General features: G+C 38.9%; 2 long non-coding RNA genes across 5 annotated transcripts in view; one reads left to right on the top strand and one right to left on the bottom strand.

The window, feature by feature from the left end:
• Nucleotides 1–12,903, top strand: part of LOC310660077 — a 463,269-nt gene that overhangs the window by 68,279 nt on the left and 382,087 nt on the right. For all 4 annotated transcript variants that reach the window (XR_014503133.1, XR_014503134.1, XR_014503135.1 and 1 more), the window contains one exon: nucleotides 740–897. This is a non-coding gene — a long non-coding RNA (uncharacterized lncRNA). The remainder of the gene's footprint in view (nucleotides 1–739; nucleotides 898–12,903) is intronic.
• The window catches only part of LOC310660151, a 586,996-nt gene continuing 575,000 nt past the window's right edge, over nucleotides 908–12,903 (bottom strand). The window contains exon 3 of the long non-coding RNA XR_014503245.1: nucleotides 908–1,564. This is a non-coding gene — a long non-coding RNA (uncharacterized lncRNA). The remainder of the gene's footprint in view (nucleotides 1,565–12,903) is intronic.

The following is a 12,903-nucleotide window of genomic DNA, read 5'->3' as shown; positions in this document are numbered from 1 at the left end:
TTAATTTTAGCTTTATGTTGAAACATATCCTCCAATTTCTCCCCCGGCAAAAGAGGCTTCTGTTTTTCTCCCACATTCTCAGGGTGCTTTGGATTTTGATGGGTTCAGGGTTGAGCTTTCTTTAACACTGTGAGGCGAGACCCGCAGGTATAGGGTGGTATATAAATTAAATTCTGTGTTTTTCTTTCCATGAAACATTTATTGTGTACTTTGCACCCAACCATGGCTGAAAACCCTCATGGGAGGAGTTCATAGAAATCATAAAACTGGAAGGGAGCTGGAAGGGACCACAAGGGTCGTAGAGCCCAACCCCCAGCAATGCAGGAATCTTTTGCCCAATGTGGGGCTTGAACCCCCAACTCTGAGATTAAGTGTCTCATGCTCTACCAACTGATGACGTGTTCGCCTGGACTTTAATTGAAGCAACATGATAAGTTAGGGGAAGCTGGTTACTATATACACCAGATTGGTGGTGGTAGCAGGGTAGGGTACAAGTACACATTACTTGTCTAGAGAGCTATATTGCAAAATTTGGAGAAGTGCAAATATTAAAGATAGCTGAATTTTGGTTCATGTGTTTTTTCAGGAAGTACAAATGGAGTAGGTTTGCCTTCAAATGTGAACTGAGATGAATTGAATTTCTCCTCCATCAATAATAGATGGGCACACTGATTTTGTTTTTAAGGAAAGTTCTTCCTTTTGCCCCCCCCCCCCCCCTTAATTTTGCACTGATTTCTAGGTGCACAGTATACAGCCTCTCTTCAATCCCATACTTACATGAAAGGTCTCCTGAGGACAGGATGCTCAGGAACCCAGGAAGGCGGTAGAAGTAGACCACTGGAGATATGACTGGCAGAATGAAAGACTCTCAGAGGTCTTGGCCATCTTGAAAGCAAGGTAAGCACAACAGAAACACTATATCACCATGAAAATTTCATCAACATTTTCTCTCTGCTTTGCTAATTTTTAATACAATTTCTTTTCTCATCAGTTGTTGGAGAATGGTTAAGAAAGCACATAATATTTTTTTTCAGACACAGCTCTCATATATTTATTCATTGATGCCACAAATACTGCCATGCTACATCAGACCAGTGCTTTTTTTCTTTTAAAAAATGTTTAAGGGTACTCTCATTTTCACTCAAGAAAATCACCATTTTATAGTTCAAATCCGGAAAAATAAATACAGTAAATGGACAAAAGTGCAAAGAACATGCATTACCTCATGATGATGAAAAATCGTAATTTTCCTACTCATATTGAAATACTGCCCCTCAGTGAGGCCAAATTTTCATCAGTAAAGCCCTGCACATCCACATTCCACACTGCTTCACACATTAAACGCTTGCTTCCGTCTGAGAGTCAAGAAACGCCGGGAATGGAAATGAAGCCGACATCGGAGGTGGTAACAATGAAACTGACCAATCACTGTGCTAGATTCCAACTCCTACTTCACACATTAAATGCTCACTTCCGTTTGAGACTCAGGAAACACCGTGACAGGAAATGAAGCTGCCATCGGGGATAGCAACAGAACTGATGATTCACCGTGCTAGAGAAGAAACTGTTTTATTATTTTTTAATTAGTTTCTTCTCCCGTTAGATTCACAAAATGTTTAGGGGTATGCGTACCCCTGCATCCCTCCAGGAAAAAAGCACTGCATCAAGCTGATAATCACCTCCAGTAACCTCAGGTAAGGGGTGTTTCCTTAGGCAAAGCATGATGGTGTGTATTTGTATTTGCCATCTTTGGCTGAGACTCAGTACTTGGTAATCAGAACATTTGGTCATCATAGCTAATGACTACTAATAGGATTCACTTTATTTGGGTCTTTTTAGAGGAATGCAAAAACCTAACCCAACAGCCTGTAGCATATTAGCATACTTATTAACCTGGGATTCAAATGCCCCACTCAGCCATGAATCACACTAGGTGTCGCTCACTCTCAACCACTGTGGCGTTTGTCCTCCTATGTGTGTGACATCATACTGGGTTCATAGGGAAAGGGCTAACTAATTGTAAAATGACTAACCAATGGGAACCCAGGGGGCAGAGTTAACTGTGTATAAGGTTTATGCACAGAGGGTTTTTTTAGGGAGTTGTTGAGAAGCCAGTCTGGAGTTAGAAGAGAGAAATAAGAAAAGTCTGTGGGTTGGGCTAGTCTGGTGGGAGAGAGTGAGAGAATTTGTTAAGATGAGTCAGTCAAACAGTTGAGATAATCAGTCAGAAGGTATTAGGAAGGTATAGGCCGGTAAAGAAACTAAATTTAAGATACTGACAGGAATATTATCTGAGAAACCATAAACTTGTTAATGTTTGTAAAATAAACTTGTTTTTTTGGTTCACTTTTAACGACTGACTGGACTCAGTGTTTTACCAGAGAGTAACTGGTTGGTGGCAGCAGGGAAGCAAGCACAGTGGTGGCACAAGGATCAATAGGCAGGTGGTTTTTGTTGTTGTTGTTTTTTAAAATAATTTTTATTAAGTACAAATTAGAAAACATACATATTCACAACAAAAGAAAAAACAAAAGAAAAAGAAAACACATCTAACCAAGGAAAAAGAATTAGAGAATATTTTGTCTCTTTTCATATTTACAGTTATTTATACCTCTATAAAATGCTATTCACAATAAAGCAGTGAAATGAAAGATAAGATATCAGAAAAAAGAAAAAAAGAACAAAGAAAGAATAAAAAAGTAAAAGAAAAAGATCATAAGTGAAAACTTTTAAAAGTAGATAAGTACTCACAATACATAGCCGTTTCCCATCTATATTTATATTCAATTGTATAATTTCATCTTGTCCTTATCTACCTTAAATAAATTGGTTTTTTTAATAAAAAAAAGACTTCCACCGTTTATTCCGTGCGTTTTTAATAATCCATTCGTCAGAACCTCTGTTCTTCATATTTTCCCTTCAGATTACCTTAATGTCTGACTTTGTATTTTTTATATTACGCACAAGATTATTCTAAACACAACCAGATTTTTGTGGTTGAGCTCTGGTTTTGTAAATAATCATTTAAGCACTCCCATTGCTTCATAACCATAGTTTTGGATTTTCTCCTAATTTTGCTAATTCCAGGTACTCGTAAAGTTTCCCCAACCATTCTCTTTTTGTTGGGATGCTGTCTTCTTTCCAATAGCTAGCAATTAAAATTATTGCCACTGTTGTCGCATATAGAAATAAGTTAGTTTTATCTTTTGAGATATCTTTATCTAGAATTCCTAATAGTTATCCCTCTGCCTTTTTTGTGTGTGTTATCCTTATCAATTTTTTAATTTCATCATGGATCATGTCCCAAAAGGTTTTAATCTTTGGGCAGGTCCACCACATGTGGTATAACGTACCTTTTGTTCTGTTACATTTCCAACATTTCCAATAGATAGTTAAATGTCCGGGGACCCTGTGTGATTGCCACAACCACCTTGAGCTCCTTGGTGGAAAAAAGACGAGATACAAATGCAATAATTAAAGAATAGAAATAAATTCAGTAGACGTCCATATGGTGGTGCATTTCCTGCCTCTGTCACAAGGGACATTTGAAGGACTCTAAAGCCAGAAAGGACAAGGTATGCAGCAGATTTTTTGCAGAGGAATGGGATCTTGCATTGGTTCATCTAAGGTGGGGATTTGAATGCCAGGGACTAAGAGTTTGGAATTTCATATTCCACTTCCAACTATGGCATCATAAGTACAAGTAAAGTTATGGAAAGCAAAAATAATAATAAAATAACTTCTTGGGTTGTACTGAATTGTTAATTTGTTTGAACACAAATAGTAATTGCACACTGATGTGCAGAATGATAACTTGATTTTTGACAAATGGTGATACATTTATGTAATGGTTGTTTAAAAGTTATTTAGGCAAACTTTCTTTGAAAAATGTGTTGCAGAGTGGCACATGTTCAGAAATATCTCACAAAAGGCAAACAATTTAAAAATATTCTATAATCCTTTCACTGCTATTAAGAATTGTCAGAAGATTTAGCATCAAGTAGTCTGACTGAATTGACCTTAAAGTTGATGTGAGCAGTACTGAGGAAGATTATGAAGTGATTTTGGGGGCATGTCTTCTGTAAACACCTTTTGTTCTTCTGTCAATACAAGGTTCAAAGAGCATCTGATGCTACGATAGCAGGGAACGTCATCATTCTTAGGTTGAAGCCAAGGTTTATGGAAAGCTGCGTTGGGATGAGTGACAGGTTAAGAAGAAAGACCTTAAGTCCTTTTCCCACAACCCCTTTAGTGTAAAAGCAGAAAGGATTTTTTCTTTCTTTGACTCTCTTAGATTAGTGATGCTGCTCTGCAACTCTCGTGGCTCCTCAAAAATCACAATGAGGACTTTGGTTTAGTTTCAGGGTCCTGATTTGGATGGTTTAGAAAGTTAAAGAAATGTGGCATAGAGAACTTGTATAAGATAGTGGCACTTACATGGAACATTTGGTACCATTGTGGGTATATAAACTTGATGGCCATTGGCAAGCATCTGCAAAGTAAACTAGAGCTGGAGTACAAAAGAGTATAAAGTAGGAATTAAACATATTGTTGCAAAATAACACAGCACAGTTCTATGTATGCTTACTTGGAATTAAGTCCCACTGGGTTCAGTGAGGTTTACTTCCAGCGAAGTGTGTATAGCAAACATTGTATCCTTAAACAATTTTGGATTATTAGCTTGCAGTTCTACTAACTGCAAAAGTATCAAAGTAAATACTATCAATGTACAAGCATATGCAGAGTGATAAATATGTGTACAGACTCATTCCCCCCCCCCCGCCACACACATATAAAGCTTCTTTGCTGGGCATTTTACAACTCACTAGTCGTCTTTTGTATCAGAAAATTAGAAATATACATGAAATCAATCCAATCAGAGCAAATCCAGAATCTTCTATTAATATTTTCTGGTGACTTTTCATCATTTTGGAGCACACCTTTAAATAATCTGTATAAGATATGGCAATAGGAGCAGTAGATCAATCACTGTGCCTCATATCAGGCACTGATTGGCAATACGGCTCTATTTGTGTACACATTTAAGTTGGATTTGCACAGCCAATTCCTTTCCCACATAGGGTGACTTTTGTGGTCTTTTGTTGCAGGAAGATCTACCTAGAGCCTGGTAGAATATAAAATATGTTGCATCTATTCCTATGATCTCACATGAATCACATGAATGGTGATGGTTACAAAAAAGAAAGAAAAATAGGAAAGCTTCAACTGTTGGTAAACAAAGTGACAAAGCTTGTAATAATAAGACCATAGTACTGACAAGCCCTTGGTGGAGTAAAAATAATTTTTCATATTTCTGTAGTAGCATTTGTATACAAATTAGGAGGAGGTAGAAGAGCTGGAAGAGGATCCTAGCAAGGGGTGTGGCCAGGACTGGGACAAGCAGGGGATGGAGAAGGAAGTACTCACAGGGTGACAGAGGACAGCTAGGGGAAGGGGGTCAATGCACAGGAACCAGAGCAGCAGGACCCATCACCAGGCCCAGAGGGCCCCCTGTCTCCATGAACACAGTGGGTTCTGGGGCATAGGGAGCAGAGGGAGGGACACTCTAGGAGGCTGAGGCAGACAAGGGCCCACAGCCCAGCTCCTTAGCTGGCCAGGTGGAGCTTGCTAACTCTGGGAGGAGGGGTGTGATTCCTCAGCTAGAGAAGGCTTGGAACAGGTGAGGGTCACCTGCCTCATCAAGCTCAGATGCTGCAATCAGTGTGCAAAACACAGAAGGGAAGCAGAGCTAAGGGGCTGTGTCAGCTCAACTGCCTATGTTGGTGGATGTTGACTTGGATGTTTCTGGACTCTATGGGACTGTGCTTAGGGTTTGACTCTGGACTGTGTTCTGACTGCTGGACTTCAGTCTTAGCTACTTGACCCTGGATTGTGTTTCCTGACCTTTGCACTTTGCTTGTGTGGCTTGAACTTTGGACTTGGCATACTGACTTGCTGCCAGGTAGGCCAGGGATCCAGTACCAGTTGTTCAGGTAAGAAATTTTAGGGGTCCGGATTCTGAAGGAGCTACAGTTCTTGATTTCTGTTTGCTTGGGTGCTCTCTTATCCCTTCGGCTGACAAATGAAAAAACAATGTGAGTGGATAACAAAAGGTACATAGTTCTTGTATGTTCTCAGAGGATGGGTTTTGTGTGAGTGTGTGCCTATATAATCATCGTTACATTGCCCATATCTTGCTTTTCTAAGTCTCAAAAGCAGCATGACCTTAATGTACACTTGTACAGTTAGTTGCATAAAGCAAGTGCCCTTTGGTGGCAGTTATTCTGGGTCTCTCTGTGGGTTCAGTAAGGATGTCTGTCTTGTTTAGCACAATAGCATTAATGGTGTTGTTCTTCTAGGTCAATGCTACTCAACCTTTACCAGCTGGAAAGCCACTTCAAATTGAATTTTTAAGAAGATATGAGATGCACATGTGCACACTTCAGCAGTTTCCACTGGTAGTCTTTAAGTGTATCAAATCCATTGCATACCGCAGTGAAAATTTAAAAATAAGTGGAAAGATGTGCAGGGAAGAATTGTTCCTAACATAGTTAGAAACTTTAAAGCTTACGTGAAAAGGTTAGCAAATGTTTTGAGAGAAGATCCTAAAGTGGAAGTGGGAAAGTAGAGAGGAGTGATAAGCGGAGGAAAGAAGAGTTGCTGGAAATGTACCCCAAATATTGCATTGTTGGTCTTCTTGAAGAAAATTGAAACATCTTTAGCCAAAGGTGGAAAGAAGCAAACTGAATTGGTTATGAGTGACTTGGAGGAGGAAGAGCAGCCCATAGAGCAGGGGTGGCTAGCTAGTGGACAGGATCCACTTTGCCAATCCATAGGAAAGAGCCTTCCAGCCCTGCTGCTTTCTCATCTGATTGGTAGATAAGGTACTCTGGCCGATCTTTTGATCTCAGGGGATAAAATCCTTCTGACTGCTCTTTAGAAGTCCTCTCTAAAGAGCAGTTGGAAGGATATTTTATCTCCCGTCTTAGCAATATGCACACCACAGTGCTGAGATCTGAGATAAGCCCTCTGCCTGCCGTTTAAGAGTAAAGGGCACCGTTTTCCGTATCACCTCAGCTCAAGTGGAAATGTTGACTTTCTTTGCACAGTGCTCAAGTTGGGAGCGCCTGAAATGTTGGGGGTTTCTTTTGTGTGTGAGAGTGTATGTATGATGGCACATGTGTGAGAAAGAGCATGTTTGACTGCATTCATGTCTGCATGTGAAAGGGACAGATACACTGCGTGTCTGGTGAGTTTGTGTACTGTATATATGGCAAAGGTGCATGTGTGTGAATGTATGTGTTTGCGTGGCCAGACGCACCAGCTTGCGTGGGCAATTGGGGGAGAGGGCAATGCTGCACCTCCTTCCCTAAGCTGGGCAGAAGCTTCCCAGACTTTGGGAAGGAGGTGCCAGGTCTCTGACAGGATGCTGGAGTTCTGCTGTCACCTTCTCAAAGCTGTGTGGGCTTTGGGAAGGTGGTGGAAGAGCTCTTTGACCCCATTGAAGCATGGCTCCTCCCTCCTTAATACAAAGAGAAATGTCATGCCTTGCAGAAAAGGATGCTGAGAGAGGATATTATAATTTATTGGGTAAATACATTTTGTTTACATCTAAGAATGTTGAATCTGCTTAACACATCTTCTCCCTTTATCCTATATGTTAAAGTAGAATGAAAATGTATACAGTGGTACCTTCGTTCTCAAACTTAATCCGTTCCGGAACTCTGTTCCAAAACCAAGGCGTGCTTTTCCGTAGAAAGTAATGCAAAACTGATTAATCCGTTCCAGACTTTCAAAAACAGCCCCTAAAACAGCAATTTAACATGAATTTTACTATCCAATGATGCCATTGATCCAAAAAATGAAAGCAATAATCAATGTGCTGTACTATAAAATAAGACAGTATTGTATATGATAAAAATTAAAATTAAATATTTTTCATACCCGCACTGATGATAGTCATTGTTTGAATGGAGGGATTTTATCCATTTCCGCAGTCACACAATCAATCAGTAGCTGAACTGGGTTCTTCACAGTCACAAAAACAAATTAACCGAAAAAGCCTCATCAACAAAACCACAAAATAAATAGCGAAAACAAAAGCGCCAAACTTAATCCATTCCGGGAGTCTGTTTGACTTCCGAAATGTTTGAAAACCGAGGCACAGCTTCTGATGGGTGCAGGCACCCCAGAAACAATAGCCAACAACTGCATCGGATCTGCATCTGAAAAACATTTGAAACTGGAACACTTACTTCTGGGTTTTCAGCGTTTGGGAACCAAGGTGTTTGAGTACCAAGGTACCACTGTATTAGTATGAAATAATAAGGGAGCCAGTGTGGTGTAGAAAGTTGGATTTGGACTATAGGGAGGTAATATCCCAGATCATTGGGTGGGGGGTGAAATTTATTGGTTTCTTCAGCATATCTCACAAGTTTGTTGCGTGCCTTAAGTAGAGAAATAACATCTGTTTAGAGGAACTCCTCAGGGAAAGGGTGGATACAGCTTTAACTTAAAAAAAAAATCCAATGTGAGAAGCCAATTAATGTTAATACACAATGGCAACTTGATCGAACGTCCTTGCATCATCTATATTCTATTACTGGCTACATGGTCTCCTTAGTGTATTTCACATCTCTCCATTCTTCTGTGTCCTTTTTGAAATGCTCCTACACAGAAAAGCATCTACATTTATTTTAGAATAGTTTGTCATTTTTATGTAATTGTAACTCAAGCTGCAATTTGGAAAATTTGTCTTATTTCCACTACTGAAAAATCATATTTTCTCAGTTACAGCATGTCAGAAGTATAATTCATGTTAATTCAAAATACCTTAAGATATTTCTAAGTATTCTTCATTGTAGCAAACTGAATATTCCTTGAAAGGATTTTTGCACATTCAAAAGAAAAGAAGGGGGGAAAGGAGTAATTAACTGCTCTAAATACGCTCCCTCTTATAATAATAGGATGTCTTCAGTCAGATTTGCAGAATTTATTTTATTTCACTAATTGATTGGTATATTCATCATTCAAGGATATATTAGGTAGAGCTGGATTCTAAATGACTTTCCTCTGATAAGCCTTCCAATTAATTCTTCTCACACTGTTTTCCCAGTGACATTTGAACTTCTTTCATTATATAAAACACATCTTGAATAAGACATTGCTGAATAATAATCAGGGATGCTAACATGTTAAGAATTAGACCCTGACAAAGTCAAATGTATTCTGATTTAGACAATGAGCTCAACTAATGTCATTTTCACTGTATCATACTGAAAGAGAATATATTCTTTCCCTCACTGCACATGTGTTGTTAATTTACAAATGTTTCAAGAAAAATATCTGGAGCATATTATAAATAGGGAGGAGGGATAGACTCTTTTTTAATACTTAAGGCATACCATTTTGAGTTTTCCTTGCATTTTTTTATTCCATGTTGTCAGGTGTTTGTTGTCTCCTTTTTGAAAAGGGATGTCTTCATTTGGGCAAGCAGCCATCAAATAAGTTATTCTTTAAAACCCGTGTTAAATCATGTGCTAGGTTACATTTGCTTGCCAATTTGCATTTTTCCTAATACAGTCAGCAGATTTCCCTCACATAGACAGAGAGCACGGATAATATCGGATTTAACTGGCTGGCTAATACAAGGAGCAGCTCATTTTAAATGGTCCCTACATCTTTATAGGAAGTTAGAAATGAAGACATTACTTCAAAATGTAGGTAATTATTGCCTCCTCTTTTATCAGTTCTATTTTCTGAGGTATTATCATAAGATAGCACTTTAGTATTAAGTAGGGCCTTAGAGTGGCAATAAATCAGTCCAACTGAGTCATCATTGTCCGAGGCATCTGAACTACTGAAATGTTGTGGATCCTACAGAGAGTGTGAAATCACTTGACCCTTGGCATTAACCTTTGCTGAATGAATAGACACTGCTTTCCACATCATGGAACAAAAGCAGAATAGTATTGATTAAACACCACATTCACTTGATATTAAATACTGGCTGAACTCACTCCTTGCTTTTCAGTTCCAGAGGGAGAAACCCAGAGAGTTGCTGAGTCTCAGGAGATTGCATGTTTGTAATTCAGAGCAGTATTTTTCCTACAAAAGTCCCCCCCCCCCCTTGGATCAATAGCTGGCAGCCATGATCAGCCATGAGTATGTATTGTCAATTCTGACCTGTGTACTTTATCACTCAAGGTGAGAGGTCATGACGCTGTGACTAATAAGGTGGCCCTACCAGGCATGAATTGTTTCCTGATCTTAATTCAACATATATCTTTTTTTAAAAAACCCTCCATTCTTTTCTAAAACTGTTAGTTGTTTTCTTTGAACAGCTGATTAAGCTGCTCTGTGACAACACTTATTTACTAAACCCCTCTGAGAGTTCTGCTAAATGGTTTTGCTCTTGGTGAGGATTGTAGTTCCCCAAGAACCTAGAAGTAACAAGTTGAAGGCTTGGGACTTTGTTCTTTGGGACACCTTTGGATGAAAATGTTTGCTTGATTTGTTTTGAACAGAGGTAAGAAGATGACTAAATGGAAATGAATGGAAAGGATGAATATGTGAAGTTACAATATATTAAGCTGAGAACTGAGAAGCAGCAATCCTAACAGCAACAGCACTGGGCCTTGTACAGCTCTCAGCCAGACAGGAAAAATTAAATTCAAGGCAAATGGAGGGTACAATCCTGTGAAACTTAGTTCCTTTCAGAGCACAGGGACTTCTGCCTTTAACTATACACTTTAATTCCATTACTTTCAGAGGGACTTATGCTGACCTTTACTGGATTGCTCCTAGACTGTGCTCCTAAGAGCTGATGATATTTTATGCAAAATGGCATGTAGAATTTCAGATTCTCCTACTACAGCCATCAGGTGGTCATGTTTTTGAATGCTTTCCCATATAATATACATTCTCTCCGTGTATTAAACTAGCACACTGGAGAAAAAAATGGATTTGTATAGCCCTGTTCCAGATTTGCTTATTTATATGGTCAGAAATACCTCCTATCATGTTCGTCCACCATCTTATTTATTTTAATAGTCCTTATGTTTTTTAGCAGCTTTTCAGTGTGATGTTGTGAATGCAGTAAATTTGCATGATTACCAGCTTTTTCTATGAAGTAATTTTTGCAGCCATCATCTGCCGAGATCTTTGTGGAGGGCCTTCTTCAATGGGTCAAATACTGAGTTTCCTTGCCAGGTGCCATTGTAGGGAATTGAGTCTTAATTCAGAAACATCTGCATTTATTGGTGCTCTCCAATGGAGTTTTACTCAGAGTAGACTCATTGAAATCAATTAACACGACCCAGTTAGGTCCATTAATTTCAATAGATCTACTTTGAGTAAACCTTAGTTGAATACCATGCACTGCAGACTTAGGATGTTTGATAATATTAGCATCACCATTGTTTTCCTCTGCTGAGCACAAACAGCTGTTAATGTTTGTGTGCTGTGATGAGCAAAAGCAGACATTCCTTCAGTGTATGGTTTAATACTTGGACTGTCTGTTCTGGAAATAGATGGCTGAAGAAAGGTGATAAAATGTATCCTGCTCTTTAACTTAGCAGTCCTGCCTTTTTATTGGAGCCGATCTATTTTAGAAGCATCTTGTATCCCATCTCCTCAATCTATCTCTGCACAACAGTGATACTGAAAAGCATTTTATGGAGACAAATACGGTTCCAGTTGACTTTACAGAGTGCTGTGTGCAGGAGAAGGATCCTAATAAGCTTAGCGATATCTTTCAAAGGGCAGGATAGCTTACAAATAGAGCTTTGGTCAGAATGCCTCAGCATTTTCTAATGGTAGCAGGTTGAAATCCTGTGCTCACTTGCCTGGGAGTAAGACCCATTGAACACACTGTACTGGGGCTAGTTTACATGGTTACATATAACTCTTCAGTATTTCTGGAACAGTTTTGCAACCAGACTTCCAATAGATTAGAAAAACAGCAATGGTTCATCTAAACAACAGCTTGATTGGGCTCCAAGCAGCAGTAAACTTTTATTGTATGGTTTTAGCTTATTTTTATTTTTGTGAACAGCTTTGATACATTTTTGTGATATAGTGGTATATAAATATTTTTTATAAATACATAAACATACAAAATCCACTCATTTTTGCTCTTAGTTTGAACCTGACAGAAATTGGATGTAGTGCTATTTTGCATATGTAGGCCTTTCAGCAGCTGTATATGGTAGATCAGCGTTCTTGTACTTAGGCTGTGAGTGAGAGGGCTAAGAAGGCCAGCTATTGAGGTCATGGTTGATTTAAGATTTGAAACGGATGCTTTCTGGCCCCGAGTCCACCCTTTTGCCCACGACATCAGCTCTCGCTCTCTAAGAGAGTTTATCATCTTTAAAGTCTCCACATCAACCATTCCTGCTTTTAAGAAAATGTCATGCACTGTAGACTGAGTGTTTAAAATGTTGATATGCTGAACTTGATAAATAGCACTGGATAAATAGAAGAAAAACAAAGGGGAAAATATAGTTGTTGCGTGTATATATGCCAGAACTTCTTGTATTATATCATTACTTGGCTGTTGAAGCAACATGGAAGAGCAGAACAGAGCCCTTTTGCTTCTAAAGTGTGGTTCCAAAAGCGATCACTGGAGATTTGTCCTACAAAGTATCAGGTGCATGATTGCAAATTAACAAGTGTTCCTTGCAGTGCATGTTGAGAGATGTAACATTGACTTTGGAATAAGAATCAATATTCTTTGATCTTGGAATCCTTTGTCTTGTTTCATGTGCAAAGTTGCTTAAGGAGAGCATTTTTTTCTGCACCAGAGAAGACAAAACATTAGGAGACAGCAAACAATTGATTCCTAATAAATCAGTTTTGCCTGTGTAGGTGGGAAGCTTAAGCAAAAGGCAAAATAGATATCTT

The sequence above is a fragment of the Podarcis tiliguerta genome, assembly GCF_965153285.1.
Source record: "Podarcis tiliguerta genome assembly, chromosome: 11".
Taxonomy (NCBI): domain Eukaryota; kingdom Metazoa; phylum Chordata; class Lepidosauria; order Squamata; family Lacertidae; genus Podarcis; species Podarcis tiliguerta.
This window is presented reverse-complemented; position numbering and strand designations above follow the sequence as displayed.